The following is a 17,968-nucleotide window of genomic DNA, read 5'->3' on the forward strand; positions in this document are numbered from 1 at the left end:
GTTGAAGATTTGGACCTACTTTTTCTTCTATAAGATGCAAGGTCTCTGGTCTGATTTCGAGGTCCTTGATCCATTTTGAGTTGAGTTTTGTGTAGGGTGAGAGATAGGGGTTTAGTTTCATTCTATTGCATATAGTTTTCCAGTTTTCCCAGCACCATTTGTTGAAGAGGCTATCTTTTCTCCATTGCATATTGTTGGAACCTTTGTCTAGTATGAGAAAATTGTATTTATTTGGGTTTGTGTCCATGTCCTCTATTCTGTACCATTGATCTACCTGTCTATTTTGGTACCAATACCATGCCGTTTTTGTTACTATTGCTTTGTAGTAGAGTTGAAGATCTGGTATTGCAATACCCCCTGCTTCGCTCTTGCTACTGAGGATTGCTTTAGCTATTCTAGGTTTTTTATTCTTCCAGATGAATTTCATAATTGCTTGCTCTATTTCTGCAAGGTACATCATTGGGATTTTAATTGGAATTGCATTGAATCTGTATAGCACTTTAGGTAGTATAGCCATTTTGACGATATTAATTCTGCCTATCCAGGAACATGGGAGATCTTTCCATCTTCTAAGGTTTTCTTGAATTTCTTTCTTTAGTGTTCTGTAGTTCTCATTGTAGAGGTCTTACACCTCTTTTGTGAGATTGATTCCCAAGTATTTTATTTTTTTCGATGCTATTGTGAATGGGGTAGATTTCCTAATTTCTCTTTCTGAAGATTCATCACTTATGTATAAAAATGCATTGGATTTATGAGCATTGATCTTGTAACCTGCTACTTTACTGAATTCACTTATGAGTTCTAAAAGTTTTCTGGTGGAATTTCCAGGTTCCTCTAAATATATAATCATGTCATCAGTGAACAGGGATAGTTTGAGTTCTTCTTTTCCTATTCGTATCCCTTTAATTTCTTTGGTTTGTCTGATTGCTCTGGCTAGAGTCTCAAGGACGATGTTGAATAGAAGCGGTGAAAGAGGGCATCCCTGCCTTGTTCCAGTTTTTAGGGGGAACGCTTTCAGTTTTTCACCATTTAGAATGATATTAGCCATGGGCTTAGCGTAGATGGCCTTTATAATGTTTAGGAATGTTCCCATTACCCCAATATTTTCTAGTGTTTTGAGCATGAAGGGATGCTGTATTTTATCAAATGCTTTTTCTGCATCTATTGAAATAATCATGTGATTCTTAACTTTAAGTCTGTTGATATGGTGAATGACATTTATTGATTTCCGAATGTTGAACCAACCTTGCATCCCTGGGATAAAACCCACTTGATCGTGGTGCACTATCTTTTTAATATATATTTGTATGCGATTTGCTAAAATTTTGTTGAGAATTTTTGCATCGATGTTCATTAAGGATATTGGTCTGAAATTTTCTTTCCTTGATGTGTCTCTGTCTGGTTTAGGTATCAGGGTGATATTGGCTTCATAGAACGAGTTTGGTAGGGTTCCCTCCTCTTCTATTTCATGGAATAGTTTGAGGAGTATTGGAATGAGCTCTTCTTTAAAGGTTTTGTAGAACTCGGCTGAGAACCCATCTGGTCCTGGACTTTTCTTTGTTGGTAGGCTTTTGATGACCTCTTCTATTTCATTGCTTGAAATTGGTTTATTTAAGTTGTGTATGTCCTCCTCGTTCAGTTTAGGTAGTTCATATGTCTCTAGAAATTTGTTGATGTCTTCAAGGTTTTCTGTTTTGTTGGAGTATAGATTTTCGAAATAGCTTCTAATTATGTTTTGTATTTCACTCGTGTCTGTTGTGATGTTTCCTTGTTCATTCCGAATTTTAGTAATTTGAGTTTTCTCCCTCTTTCTCTTTGTTAGTGTGGCTAAGGGTTTATCAATTTTATTTATTTTTTCAAAGAACCAGCTATTTATTTTGTTAATTTTTCCAATTGTTTCTTTTGTTTCGATTTCATTGATTTCGGCTCTGATTTTAACTATTTCCTGTCTTCTACTACTTTTGGTATTGGTCTTCTCTTCTTTTTCTAGCACTGTGAAGTGTAGTGTTAAGTCGTTTATTTGTTGTTTTCTACTTCTTTTGTTGAATGCACCCCATGAAATAAATCTTCCTCTAAGTACTGCTTTCATAGTGTCCCAGAGATTTTGATATGATGTGTCTTTGTTCTCGTTTACTTCTAAGAATTTTTTATTTCCCTCCTGATGTCTTCTGTTATCCATTCATCATATAATAGTGTATTATTTAGTCTCCAGGTATTGGAGAAGTTTCTGTTTTTTATTCTGTCATTTATTTCTAATTTCAATCCATTATGATCTGATAGAGTACAAGGTAGTATCTCTATCTTCTTGTATTTACTAACAGTAGCTTTGTGGCATAAAATATGGTCTATTTTAGAGAAGGATCCATGTGCTGCTGAGAAGAAAGTGTATTCATTCTTTGTTGGATGGTATATTCTATATATGTCCGTTAAGTCTAAATTGCTGATTGTGTTGTTGAGATCTATAGTTTCTTTATTCAATTTTTGTTTGGACGATCTATCCAGTGATGAGAGAGGTGTGTTAAAATCGCCTAGTATTATTGTGTTGTGGTCTATTTGATTTCTGGAATTGAGAAGGATTTGTTTGACGTACGTGGATGAGCCAATGTTCGGGGCATAGATATTTATGATTGTTATGTCTTGCTGATTTATGCTTCCCTTAAGCAGCATGTAATGTCCTTCTTTATCCCTTCTGACTAGTTTTGGTTTGAAGTCCACATTATCTGAGATGAGGATGGATACTCCAGCTTTTTTGCTGTGTCCGTGTGCATGGTATGTTTGTCCCCATCCTTTCACCTTTAGTCTATGGGTGTCTCTTTCTATGAGATGAGTCTCTTGCAGGCAGCATATTGTTGGATTTTTCTTTTTAATCCAATCTGCCAGTCTGTGTCTTTTGATTGATGAATTCAGGCCATTAACATTCAGGGTTATTATTGTGATATGATTTGTATTCCCAGTCAATTGACTCATATTTGTTTTTGACATGATTTGGTTTCTCCTTTTTTTGGCTATTCCTTTAGGCTAGTGCCTCCTGTTGCTGATTTGCATCGTTGTTTTTCATCTCTTCCTCATGGAATATTTTGCTGAGAATGTTCTTTTTTTTTTTTTTTTTTTTTTTATTTTATTCTTTTTACGTTTACATAGGGTAATGATGTTTATTATATTTTTTTCCCCTCCCCCCCACCCCTCCCACCCCTCCCACCCCTCCCACCCCTCTTTTCCCTCTACACAGTCCTTCTTTCCTTCATTCTTACTGCTCTCCTTAGCCTAACTCTAAACCTAACCCTAAACCTAATGCTAGCCCGTCCCACCCCCCATTATATGTCCTCATCCGCTTATCAGCGAGATCATTCGTCCTTTAGTTTTTTGAGATTGGCTTATCTCACTTAGCATGATATTCTCCAATTTCGACCATTTGCCTACAAATGCCATAATTTTATCATTCTTCATTGCGGAGTAATATTCCATTGTATAAATATGCCACAGTTTCTTTATCCATTCATCAACCGAAGGACATCTAGGTTGGTTCCACAATCTGGCTATGGTGAATTGAGCAGCAATGAACATTGATGTGGCTGTATCTCTGTAGTATGCTGCTTTTAAGTCCTTTGGGTATAGGCCAAGGAGTGGGATAGCTGGGTCAAATGGTGTTTCCATTCCAAGCTTTCTGAGGAATCTCCACACTGCTTTCCAGAGTGGTTGCACTAATTTGCAACCCCACCAGCAATGTATGAGTGTTCCTTTTTCACCACATCCTCGCCAACACCTATTGTTGCTTGTATTCTTGATAATCGCCATTCTAATTGGGGTGAGATGAAATCTTAGGGTAGTTTTGATTTGCATTTCCCTTATTACTAGGGATGTTGAACATTTTTTCATATATCTGGTGATTACTTGTACATCTTCTTCTGTGAAGTGTCTGTTCATTTCCTTAGCCCATTTGTTGATTGGATTATTTGTATTCTTCGTGTAGAGTTTTTTGAGTTCTTTATAGATTCTGGAAATTAGCGCTCTATCTGAGGTATGGTTGGCAAAGATATTCTCCCACTCTGTATGCTCTCTCTTCACATTTCTGATAGTTTCCTTTGCTGAGAGAAAGCTTTTTAGTTTGAATCTATCCCAGTTGTTTATTCTTGCTTTTATTTCTTGTGCTATGGGAGTCCTGTTAAGGAAATCTGATCCTGAGCCAACAAGTTGAAGATTTGGACCTACTTTTTCTTCTATAAGATGCAGGGTCTCTGGTCTGATTCCGAGGTCCTTGATCCATTTTGAGTTGAGTTTTGTGTAGGGTGAGAGATAGGGGTTTAGTTTCATTCTATTGCATATAGTTTTCCAGTTTTCCCAGCACCATTTGTTGAAGAGGCTATCTTTTCTCCATTGCATATTGTTGGAACCTTTGTCTAGTATGAGAAAATTGTATTTATTTGGGTTTGTGTCCATGTCCTCTATTCTGTACCATTGATCTACCTGTCTATTTTGGTACCAATACCATGCCGTTTTTGTTACTATTGCTTTGTAGTAGAGTTGAAGATCTGGTATTGCAATACCCCCTGCTTCGCTCTTGCTACTGAGGATTGCTTTAGCTATTCTAGGTTTTTTATTCTTCCAGATGAATTTCATAATTGCTTGCTCTATTTCTGCGAGGTACATCATTGGGATTTTAATTGGAATTGCATTGAATCTGTATAGAATTTTAGGTAGTATAGCCATTTTGATGATATTAATTCTGCCTATCCAGGAACATGGGAGATCTTTCCATCTTCTAAGGTTTTCTTGAATTTCTTTCTTTAGTGTTCTGTAGTTCTCATTGTAGAGGTCTTTCACCTCTTTTGTGAGATTGATTCCCAAGTATTTTATTTTTTTCGATGCTATTGTGAATGGAGTAGTTTTCCTAATTTCTCTTTCTGAAGATTCATCACTTATGTATAAAAATGCGTTGGATTTATGAGCATTGATCTTGTAACCTGCTACTTTACTGAATTCACTTATGAGTTCTAAAAGTTTTCTGGTGGAATTTCCAGGTTCCTCTAAATATATAATCATGTCATCAGCGAACAGGGATAGTTTGAGTTCTTCTTTTCCTATTCGTATCCCTTTAATTTCTTTGGTTTGTCTAATTGCTCTGGCTAGAGTCTCAAGGACGATGTTGAATAGAAGCGGTGAAAGAGGGCATCCCTGCCTTGTTCCAGTTTTTAGGGGGAACGCTTTCAGTTTTTCACCATTTAGAATGATATTAGCCATGGGCTTAGCGTAGATGGCCTTTATAATGTTTAGGAATGTTCCCATTACCCCAATTTTTTCTAGTGTTTTGAGCATGAAGGGATGCTGTATTTTATCAAATGCTTTTTCTGCATCTATTGAAATAATCATGTGATTCTTAACTTTAAGTCTGTTGATATGGTGAATGACATTTATTGATTTCCGAATGTTGAACCAACCTTGCATCCCTGGGATAAAACCCACTTGATCGTGGTGCACTATCTTTTTAATATATATTTGTATGCGATTTGCTAAAATTTTGTTGAGAATTTTTGCATCGATGTTCATTAAGGATATTGGTCTGAAATTTTCTTTCCTTGATGTGTCTCTGTCTGGTTTAGGTATCAGGGTGATATTGGCTTCATAGAACGAGTTTGGTAGGGTTCCCTCCTCTTCTATCTCATGGAATAGTTTGAGGAGTATTGGAATGAGCTCTTCTTTAAAGGTTTTATAGAACTCGGCTGAGAACCCATCTGGTCCTGGACTTTTCTTTGTTGGTAGGCTTTTGATGACCTCTTCTATTTCATTGCTTGAAATTGGTTTATTTAAGTTGTGTATGTCCTCCTCGTTCAGTTTAGGTAGTTCATATGTCTCTAGAAATTTGTTGATGTCTTCAAGGTTTTCTGTTTTGTTGGAGTATAGATTTTCGAAATAGCTTCTAATTATGTTTTGTATTTCACTCGTGTCTGTTGTGATGTTTCCTTGTTCATTCCGAATTTTAGTAATTTGAGTTTTCTCCCTCTTTCTCTTTGTTAGTGTGGCTAAGGGTTTATCAATTTTATTTATTTTTTCAAAGAACCAACTATTTATTTTATTAATTTTTCCGATTGTTTCTTTTGTTTCGATTTCATTGATTTCGGCTCTGATTTTAACTATTTCCTGTCTTCTACTACTTTTGGTATTGGTCTGCTCTTCTTTTTCTAGTGCTTTGAGCTGTAGTGTTAACTCGTTTATTTGTTGATTTCTACTTCTTTTTTTGAATGCACCCCATGAAATAAATCTTCCTCTAAGTACTGCTTTCATAGTGTCCCAGAGATTTTGATATGATGTGTCTTTGTTCTCGTTTACTTCTAAGAATTTTTTTATTTCCCTCCTGATGTCTTCTGTTATCCATTCATCATATAATAGTGTATTATTTAGTCTCCAGGTATTGGAGAAGTTTCTGTTTTTTATTCTGTCATTTATTTCTAATTTCAATCCATTATGATCTGATAGAGTACAAGGTAGTATCTCTATCTTCTTGTATTTACTAACAGTAGCTTTGTGGCATAAAATATGGTCTATTTTAGAGAAGGATCCATGTGCTGCTGAGAAGAAAGTGTATTCATTCTTTGTTGGATGGTATATTCTATATATGTCCGTTAAGTCTAAATTGCTGATTGTGTTGTTGAGATCTATAGTTTCTTTATTCAATTTTTGTTTGGACGATCTATCCAGTGATGAGAGAGGTGTGTTAAAATCGCCTAGTATTATTGTGTTGTGGTCTATTTGATTTCTGGAATTGAGAAGGATTTGTTTGACGTACGTGGATGAGCCAATGTTCGGGGCATAGATATTTATGATTGTTATGTCTTGCTGATTTATGCTTCCCTTAAGCAGCATGTAATGTCCTTCTTTATCCCTTCTGACTAGTTTTGGTTTGAAGTCCACATTATCTGAGATGAGGATGGATACTCCAGCTTTTTTGCTGTGTCCGTGTGCATGGTATGTTTTTCCCCATCCTTTCACCTTTAGTCTATGGGTGTCTTTTTCTATGAGATGTGTCTCTTGCAGGCAGCATATTGTTGGATTTTCTTTTTAATCCAATCTGCCAGTCTGTGTCTTTTGATTGATGAATTCAGGCCATTAACATTCAGGGTTATTATTGTGATATGATTTGTATTCCCAGTCAATTGACTCATATTTGTTTTTGACATGATTTGGTTTCTCCTTTATTTGGCTATTCCTTTAGGCTAGCGCCTCCTGTTGCTGATTTGCATCATTGTTTTTCATCTCTTCCTCATGGAATATTTTGCTGAGAATGTTCTGTAATGCTGGCTTTCTTTTTGTAAATTCCTTTAGCTTTTGTTTATCATGGAAGGATCTTATTTCATCGTCAAATTTGAAGGTAAGTTTTGCTGGGTATAAGATTCTTGGTTGGCATCCATTTTCTTTCAGGGCTTGGTATATGTTGTTCCAGGCCCTTCTAGCTTTTAGGGTCTGGATTGAAAAATCTGCTGATATTCTTATTGGTTTACCTCTGAATGTAATTTGATTCTTTTCTCTCGCGGCCTTTAAAATTCTGTCTTTATTTTGTATGTTAGGTATTTTCATAATAATGTGCCTTGGTGTGGGTCTGTTGTAATTTTGTATGTTTGGAGTTCTATAAGCCTCTTGTACTTGGTTTTCCATTTTGTTCTTCAGATTTGGGAAATTTTCTGTTATTATTTCATTGAATAGATTGTTCATTCCTTTGGTTTGTTTCTCTAAGCCTTCCTCAATCCCAATAATTCTCAAATTTGGCCTTTTCATGATATCCCATAGTTCTTGGAGATTCTGTTCATGATTTCTTACCATCTTCTCTGTTTGTTCAACTTTGTTTTCAAGGTTAAATATTTTGTCTTCAATGTCTGAGGTTCTGTCTTCCAGGTGTTCTATCCTATTGGTTATGCTTTCTATGGAGTTTTTAACTTGGTTTATTGTTTCCTTCATTTCAAGGATTTCAGTTTGGTTTTTTTTCAGTATCTCTAACTCTTTATTGAAATGATCTCTTGCTTCCCGTATTTGGTCTTTTAACTGTTGATTGGTGCGATCATTTAATGCCTGCATTTGCTCTTTCATCTCCTCCTTCAATGCCTGCATTTGCTCTTTCATCTCCTCATTAGCTTCCCTGATCGTTTTAATTATATACATTCTGAACTCCCTTTCTGACATTTCTTCTGCTGTGCTGTCATTGGGTTTTATTGATGTAGTATCTAGGTTTGTTTGGGACATTTTCTTCCCTTGTTTTCTCATATTGGTCAGTTGTCAGTGGGACCCTGAGATATTGCAGTTTTCCACTATTGGCTTATAGTGTCCCAGTAGATTTCCAGTGTATCACCTCCCAGCCTTCAGTAGCCTGATGTCTTGGAGGAATCTGATAAAGCAGCTCATTCGAAGAATACTGCCCCTAGCCCCCTACTGGTTCCACGTTTTGGAACTGGCTCTGTGCGGAAATGCTCTCACTGTGGGCCTGCACCGTGCAGCTGGCCGTGTGGGAAGAGCCCACTGCCGGAGTGTGGAAGACTACCTTGGGAAGACTCAAGCTGCCCTGCCCGGCTCTGCTAAGCCACCTCTATCTGGGCCTGCCACCCGGGCTGAGCTTTACCCAGTGGGCAGACTCACCCGTGGCTCCACTTCAGTCCGAGTCTCTCAATGCCTCCCCTTCTTAACTCCTGGGTTCTGGAGCGACCGGGGGTGCAGTCTCCCTCTAGGCCGCCATCTTGGATCGCTCCGTGAAGAGAGCCCGCAGCCGGAGTGGGCAGAGCCGCCTGAAGAGGTCTCCGGCTGCCCTGCCCTTATCCCTGAGGCTGATTGCAGATCGAGGCTCTCCGCTGGTTCTTTGCAGGAGTACACTGCACTGCAGCGGCTCCGGGACTCGGAGCCTGCTCTGTTCAGACAGGCTCTCACTAGCGGGCCAGTTCCGTTCCGAGAACCTGGAGAAGCTGGCTGTGTGGGCGGGGCCCACCGCCGGAGTGCGCAGGACTGCCTGTGGATGACTCTAGCTGCCCTGCCCGGCTCCGATAAGCCACCTCTATCTGGGCCTGCCACCCGGGCCGAGCTTTACCCAGTGGGCAGACTCACCCGTGGCTCCACTTCAGTCCGAGTCTCTCAATGCCTCCCCTTCTTAACTCCTGGGTTCTGGAGCGACTGGGGGTGCAGTGTCCCTCTAGGCCGCCATCTTGGATCGCCCCTCCAATTTTCTTGTTTAGTGTTCTTTAGTTTTCAATGTAGAAATCCTTTATCCTTTTGTTAGAATGATTCCCATGCATTTTATTTATTTTTGAGGATATTTTAAATGGTATCATTTTTCTAATTATTTTCATTAGATTGATTATTGTAGATAAGAATGTCATTGACTTATGGTTGTTGACATTGTATCCTGCTATTTTGCTCAATTTATTTATGAGCTCTAGAAGTTTTCTGGTGGATGCTATTTTTTCTTCTAAATATAGGATCATGTAGCCAGCAAAGAGAAATAATTGGAACTCTTCTTTTCCTATACATATATTTTTTAATTTCCTTCATTTGCTAATTGCCCTGGTTTGAGTTTCAAGGAATCTGCAGAATAATAGTGGGAAAAGTGGGCATGTTTCTCTTCCTGTTTTTAGGATTCCCATAACTCAAGAAATAAAAGAAAGAATCAATAACTGGGATATATTTAAACTAAATAGCTTTCTCTCAGCAAAGGAAACTATCAGCAATATGAAGAGAGAGCCTATAGAGCAGAAGAAAATCTTTGCCACTCATACTTCAGATAGAGCACTAATTTCCCAAATATATAAAGAACTCAAAAAACTCCACACCAAGAACACAAATAATCCAAACAACAAATGGACTAAGGAAATGAACAGATACTTCACAGAAGAAGATCTACAAGCAATCAACAGATACATGAAAAAACGTTCAACATCTCTAGTAATAAGAGAAATGCAGATCAAAACTACCCTAAGATTCCACCTCACCCCAATTAGAATGGTGATTATCAAGAACACAAGCAACATTAGGCATTGGAGAGGATGTGGGGAAAAAGGTACACTCATACATTGCTGGCGAGTTTGCTAATTAGTGCAGTCACTCTGGAAAGCAGTATGGAAATTCCTCAGAAAGCTTGTAATGGAACCACCATTTGACACAGCTCTCCCACTGCTTGGCCTATACCCAAAGGACTTAAAATCAGCATATTACAGAGATACAGCCACATCAATATTCATTGCTGCTCAATTCACCATAGCCAGATTGTGGAACCAACCTAGATGTCCTTCAATTGATGAATGGATAAAGAAATTGTGGTATATATATACAATGGAATATTACTCTGCCATAAAGAATGATAAAATTATGGCAGTTGCAGGCAAATGGATTAAATTGGAGAATATCATGCTAAGTGAGATAAACCCATCTCAAAAAACAAAGGACAAATGATCTCACTGATAAGCTGATGATGACACATAATGGGGGGTGGGAGGGGTTAAGGTTAGGGTTAAGGTTAGATTTAGGTTTAGGGTTAGGGAGGAGGACAAGAATGGAGGAAGGAAGGACTGTATAGAGAGAAAAAAGAGGTGGGAGGGGTGGGGGGAAGGAAAAAAAAACAGAATGAATCACACATTATTCTATGTAAATTTATGATTACAAAAATGGTATGACTTTACTCCATGTACAGAGAAACAACATGTATCCCATTTATTTACAATAGGAAAAAAAGAAAAAAATGCTTTTATTTTTTCTCCTTTTGAATAACTTCTGCCTTTGGTTTATCATATATAACCTTTACAATATTAAGGTGATTTCCTTCTCTCCCTAGTTTCTCTAGTGTATTAAAAATGTGTGTTCTACTTTTTTAAATGCTTTTTCTATATCTCTTGAAATAACCACATGATTCTTGTCCTTATATCCTTTTATGTGTTGTATTACACTTACTGATTTCCATGTTGAACCAACATTCCATCCCTGGAATAAAACCCACTTTATCATGATGCACTTGATCTTTTTATTGTGCTTTTCTATGAAGTTTGCCAACATTTTAAGAAATTTTGTATCTATGTTCATCAAGTACATTGGTCTGTAGTTTCTTTCTGTTTTAGTCAACATTTTTATTGCTGTGACTAAAAGACACAACCATAATAATTTCAGAAGAGAAAAAGTTTGAGGGCTCAAGGTTTCAGAGACACTAGTCCATGAAAGTCTGACTTCATTCCTTGGGGCTTGAAGTAAGCAGAACATCATGAAAGAATTCTGTGGAAGAAATATGCTGCTCTCATGTTTATCAGGAGAGGAGAGAGAGAGAGAGAGAGTCTCCACTCACAAGATACAAAACTTGTACCCCAAAGTCATGCCCCACTGTCCCACATTCTCCAGCCATTCCCTAACTGTCTTCAGTTATCACTCAATTAATCCTATTTGGTGATTAATTCCCAAATTGGGTTAAGACTCTTGTAACCCAATTATTTCTTCTCTGAATATTCTTGCTTCATCTATGCCTGGTTCCCTCATTTATTCATTGTATTTATGAACTGCAGTTTGATGTTTTGATATATGCATATATTGCATAATGCTAAATCTCTCTAATTTACAAATTCTTCACCTCAATTACCCATATTTTGTGCAGAGATATTTGAAATGTAATCCCTTAGCAAGTTTAAACATACCATACATTATTAACTATGATCATAAAAATATTTCCCTGAAAAAATATATATCATACTTATACATATATTTATTCAGTCTATTATCTATGGTCATTTTTGGATAATATATAGTTTTTAGATTATAGTAAATAGTACTATTATGACTACCCATTTTTAAGCAGATAAAAGATGTATACCTACTTATATTTGAAAGATATTTGCTTGCAATGAAATGTACAGGTCATGAGATATTGTTTGAAGTACACCACATAATTTTCCACAGTGGTTGCACCAGTATCGAATGAGAGTACAAACTTCACTGATGTCATAAACAATATTTAATATACTTTATTTTTTCATTTTAGTCATCCTGAGAGATGCATTTTTGCTATCTTGTAACTTTAATTTTCACATCCTTCATAAGCAATTTATTTGATTTTTTCTTAAGCTTTTCAAGTATTTTGATATTCATTTGAATTAACTGAGTGCTTTAAATTTTAGGCATTTCTTCCCTATTGAAATATTGTCTTTTGTTATTGATTTGTATGAAGATTAAACATTATCAATATGAGCTTTGTGCAGAAAATATAGTATAATTATCTGCCACTGTATGTCTTCTTTCTGCATTGTTGGCATTATTTTGAGAAACAGTTGTCCTGGTTTTAAGAAAATTCCACATGCCATTCTTCTTTAGCATTTTCTACAACTTGTTTATGAAACATTTTCAAATTCAAAGTCATAAAATATATTAGGTTATTTTCATATTAGATTCTAAAGTTGATACCAGAGTACTCATCTTGCTCATTACAGGTGTAGTAATATTTTTTTAAAATATGGATATCAACATGGAGAATACTAGCCCCTACAAAAGTGCAGAATGATTAACTTGTCAGAAGTTTTATACATACATTTTGTATATATATATATATATATATATGTATATATATATATGTGTGTGTGTGTGTGTGTGTGTGTGTATAAATATATATATAAATATATATTCTGAATTTTTTTGGTTCATTAAGGTTGAGAGAGAAAGAGAGAGAGAGAGACATTGTAGCTCATTCTTGAGCCTGTGGTTTAGTCTTTCTTGATTTTCAGATAAGTATCTGTTTATTTATTTTATGGGGTTGATCCTTCATCTGATCTCTCATCTGTGTCTCCAGAGTTCAGGGAGATTTTAGGAAAATTCACCTGTCCTCAGGTGTCTTTTATTCTTGGTGGTCTCTCCCAATTGGCTTTATAATTTTGCAGATGATTCAAAGAGAAAGCAGGCTCTGAGTCTGTCTCAGGATTCTGTCCATCCATTTTCATTCTTCAAGACACTAATTTAGGGGCTGGGGAGATAGCTCAGCTGGTAGAGTTCTTGCCTTGCAAGCACAAGGCCCTGAGTTCAATCCCCAGTATTGCAAAAAAAAAAAAAAAGACACTAATTTAACCTCTTCATTCTCATAAGACAACCACATCTTAACCTCTTCATTCTCATAAGACAAACACATCTCTAATGGCTTTTCTGAACCTACCAGATGATTTATTTCAAAACCTGGATTTGCCAATATTTTCTATCTACTACATTTCCTTATTTCTAAGTAGCAGTGAAGTCTTAGTTGAGTCTTATAAAGCCCCCATCAGTGTAAGTTATGTACATCTCTAATACAGATTACATCTAACCTATTGCATGTATAAATGAACATCTTTTTATAAACTGGCAGTTCTAGTCACTCCTGGTGGACCCCTTAGTCTAATCTAAACTATGGTAACATACTTGTGGGAGAAATTTAAAGCAACAAAATTTACATTTTAAAATGCAATAGTGAAAATACAATGCTTTAATCTTTTAATAAATATTCACAGTGTATTAAGAAGAAATTTTAAAACTCAGTCAAGATCTAACATTTATATATCTATAGAATATATGTAGGTATCATTATACTTGGAAAAGGATTTTCAATAAGGTCAAGATTTCAAATCACCATAAATTATCAAAATAATTTCAATTAATTTCCAAATTTTTGGTGATTAGATTTGAAAATTAATGTTATTTCAAGACTATTAGAAGAATGAACATGAGAACCTACACGGGAAATAATTTAAAAAGATATTGTAGAGTGAAAAACTAGCCCCATTATTTATTAAATTACATCTTTTATTGCAGTAGTGTGATGGCAGAGATGACATCAAAAGAATGACATTGAATATGACTGCTATTTACCAACAAATTGCACAGTCATTTTTTTCAAGTTGGATATTTAAATTAATAGAAGCAATTAAGTATTACAAAATGTAATTACTATTGACTCTTAAAGATACACTATGCTTTGCTTTAGACATGAACTGAAATTATACATAGAAAAAATAAGAAAAAATCAAAGGTTCTAAGCACTGTAGAAGAGAAAAACCTCTCATTTATTTGTAAAATGACACAGTTTGCACTTTTGGTTTAGTACTCAAAAATTAGAAACTATTATGGACAACATATTTTGAGTAATAAAGTTAAAATTTAGCATGATGAGAAGCAAAGTTGAACAATATGAGAATGATCCAAATATTAAAAAGAATGTGGAGTAATAGTAATCTTTAAAAAGTTCTTACATATTTTTAGTGACAAGAAGGAAAGACATAAGGCTTCAATATCTAAACTTAGCTGAATTTGAGGCTGTATAAAAGTAGAAAGTGAAGGTTAATGAAGAATATTATTGAAAGTCTACCAACATACACACACACACACACACACACACATACACACACGAAGAGACTGTACACAAAAGGTGGAAGGACAATTAATTCTAATCCATTCATGAAATTTCTATACAATTATTCATTAACTACCAAGAAAACCAAAACAAAATTTTAGAGGTAGGTAAAAAACTGTCAATTTTTGTACTGTGTGGAATAATTGACCTCATACCCATAGAGAAGTAAACTCACTCACACCACACTGTTAAACACTATGCCAAAGAGGTTATATGTAGATAATTCCACCTTAAAAAAACAGTATGCATACTTTTTCTCAAGTCTGCTTGGAATATTTCTTATGCTGGAGAATGTGTTGCATCATCAAATAAACCTCAATAAATTTAAAGAAATCTATATAACATAATTTAGTATCTAAAAAGAATAAGTTCGACCAAATGAATAGTACATTAAAATATGTCAAATCCTACAACACATTTTAAAATAACCAATGGCTCAAAAACAATTCATTTCATCAATTAAACATATTTTAAGATGAATGAAATAAACACAAAACCAAAGAGCACACAAAATTTATGGCATGAGGTTTAAAATAAACTCAGTACTCATTTTTTAAACAGAAGAACTGCTTAAAGGAAAATGGATTGTACTATTTCCTATATTAAAAAGAGAAATATTAAATCAATAATCTTCAATAATCTAGACTTTCACCATAAGAAATAGGCAAAAGGAAAAAAGAAGAAACCTAAAGCAAGCTGAATCTAGGAGAAAAAGAACATTGAGAACAAAAATGAATAGTATAAAAATATAAAGAAATCAAATAAAATGAAACTTGGTTTGTTGAAGACAAGTTCAAGCCTTTAACAAGAATGACTTTCTAAAAATGAGACACTAAAATTACTAATATCAGGAGATATTGTCACTACAGACTTTTGTTAATAAAATTTTTAAGAAAAGGAATACTCTAAAAAATGTTTCTAACAAAGTAAACAATAAGATGAAAGGGAAAAAAGTCCTAATAAGATACACATACTGAAAAAGAAGAAAAAGGAGAACAGACAAGACTTAAATACACAGAGCATGGATTGATAGTTTAAAATATTTTCTCAAACCCATGTCCCAACTATTTTACTGGTGAATAAACATTCACAAAATATAATTAATACTTTATAAATTTGATTCATTGACATTGACCTATAGGTGTTACCTCATTAATATGGACCAGTAATGGTAGATTTGTCAAAATCAACTCTTGTGTACATTTGTTGATATTGACTCATCAGTGAAGATTCATCCATAATAACCTATCAGGTAGATTTGGCAATATCAACTTGATTGGGTAAATTCATCAATATAAATTTGTCATTATAGGTATATCAATTTTGATGTGTCAATATTGACTAATGAAAATTCATCAACATTAACTCATCAGTGAAGATTTATCAGTATTGACCCACAGGGGTAGATTTGTAGATATCGACTCAATGATGTAGACTCATCAATATCAATTTAAAGGTGTAGATTCATTGATATTGACCCATCAGTGTAGACTCATTGATATTTACTCAAAGGTGGAGATTAAATGACATAGACCTGTAGGGGCAGATTGATCAATATTGACTTGGGGTATATTTGTCAATATCCACACATTGGGTAGATTTGTCAATATCCACTTATCAGTGTAGATTCATCAATATTGCCATGTCAAGGAAGATTGTTTAATATTGATTTGTCCATATTGATTCTTTGATATAAATTTGTCAAAATTGACTCTTTGGGGTAAATTTGTCATTATTGACCCATTGGGGTACATTTGTTAATAATCAATTTGACTGGTTAGATTTGTTGAAATTGATTTGATGGTTGTAGATTCATCAATAATGACTTGTGAGAGATCCAAGATAGTGCACAAGAGGGAGGCTGCATTCCTTGTTGCTCCATAACTCAGGATTCAATGACATGGAAATCTGTATTTTTATAAGGTAGTCTCTGCTTCTCATTGATCCCCTGCTGTTTACCCCATTTGTCCACTGTTATCACCTGTCATCTGCCAGCATATTGCCAATTTTGAGTGTAGATCACCCACTGACTACTGCCTATCATCCCCCATTTGCCTGTATGCCTGTCTCTTCCCTGCTTTTCACCTACCTACCCATCACCCACCTTCAGATGTGCACCTGCCAATCATCAATTGTTAGCATATGGTCTGCCTGCAGATCCCAAGTGGATTGCCCGCTTACCACTATTGCCTGGAGGTCCACTGTCACAATACCAGAGGTTTGGTTATATATGGCTGCCACCATTTTGGGACAACAAACAGGACCTACAGGACCCCCAGCCAGACTGAACACACTATGTCTCCAGGACCACTGACCTGACTGACTGTGCCCCCCAAACTCGGCACCTGCACCCTGCACTGCAACTCTCCATTTGCCAACACATTTGGAAGCCAGTGCAGCCATCTTGGACTATCCTGGAAGTGAAAGCCACTATCTTTAGGTGGGGCAATACCACCCTAAGACACCTGCTGGAGACTGTAAGCTCATTGTCAGGTAGCTTTCTTTCATCAGACTACTGAAGAATGAGAGGTGTGAAAAATATATGATTGTTATAGTGTAGATTTTTCTCCTTTTGAAAATTTTTATGTTTTTATTTCTTTATTTTTTTAATCTATTTCCTTTTGTTTACCTTTTTCCTCAGCGTCTCTTTTTCCTTTTCTCTTGCTAACAACCAACTTTGTTGATTCCTCTGTCACTCTTCCTATGATCTAGTATTTCTATAAACTCTAATTTATCCCCTTAATGGTTACATCCTACATCCCTCCCCATCCTCTTTGTCTACCATTAGTAATTGTAGGTCTCATTGGAAATCTACTTGGCATATTGTAGATAATAATGAAACTCATCCTCTCTGTTTATTATGACAACACTGTTAATGTCTTCATAGGAGGTATTTGGTATAGCATTACATATTATTTGTACTGAGTGCTGCAAATATTGATCTCCCCCTTAAAGAAGAGGTTTTGGAAACCTTCAGTGTCACTCTAAGTCTGTAGGGGGGAAACTCCTATACCCCAGATCTGCACTGCTAGAGAGGACGATACATGACCAACATGAAAAAACTAGGGAAGAAAGTAATCCAAACAAAGATTCTATATTAATAGAATCCAATGACATAGTAGATGAAATGTCAGGGGAAAAGTTCAGAATATACTTAAGTAAAATGATTTGTGAAGCAAGAATGAGATAAGAGAGCAAATATGGGCAATGAACAATCACTCCAATAAACAGTTGAAAGAGCAACTGTAGGAGGTAAAAGATCAAAAAAGTGTTAGAGATTCTCAAAAAAAACCCAAGCAAACAGAAATTCTGGAAATGAGGAAAACAATAAACCAAATAAAAACCTCAATGGAATGCATCACCAACAGACTAGATCACTTGGAAGTCATAACCTCAGAAAAAATTAATATTGAAAATAATGTTGACCAACAGAAAAGATAGTAAGAAATTATGAATGGAATAGCCAAGACTATGGAATATCATTAAAAGACCAAATTTAAGAATTATCACAATTGAGGAAGGCACAGAGATGCACACCAAAGGAATGAACAACCTATTCAATAAAATAATATCTGAAAATTTTCCAAACCTGAA

Source organism: Sciurus carolinensis, unplaced genomic scaffold, assembly GCF_902686445.1.
Source record: "Sciurus carolinensis unplaced genomic scaffold, mSciCar1.2, whole genome shotgun sequence".
NCBI lineage: Eukaryota > Metazoa > Chordata > Mammalia > Rodentia > Sciuridae > Sciurus > Sciurus carolinensis.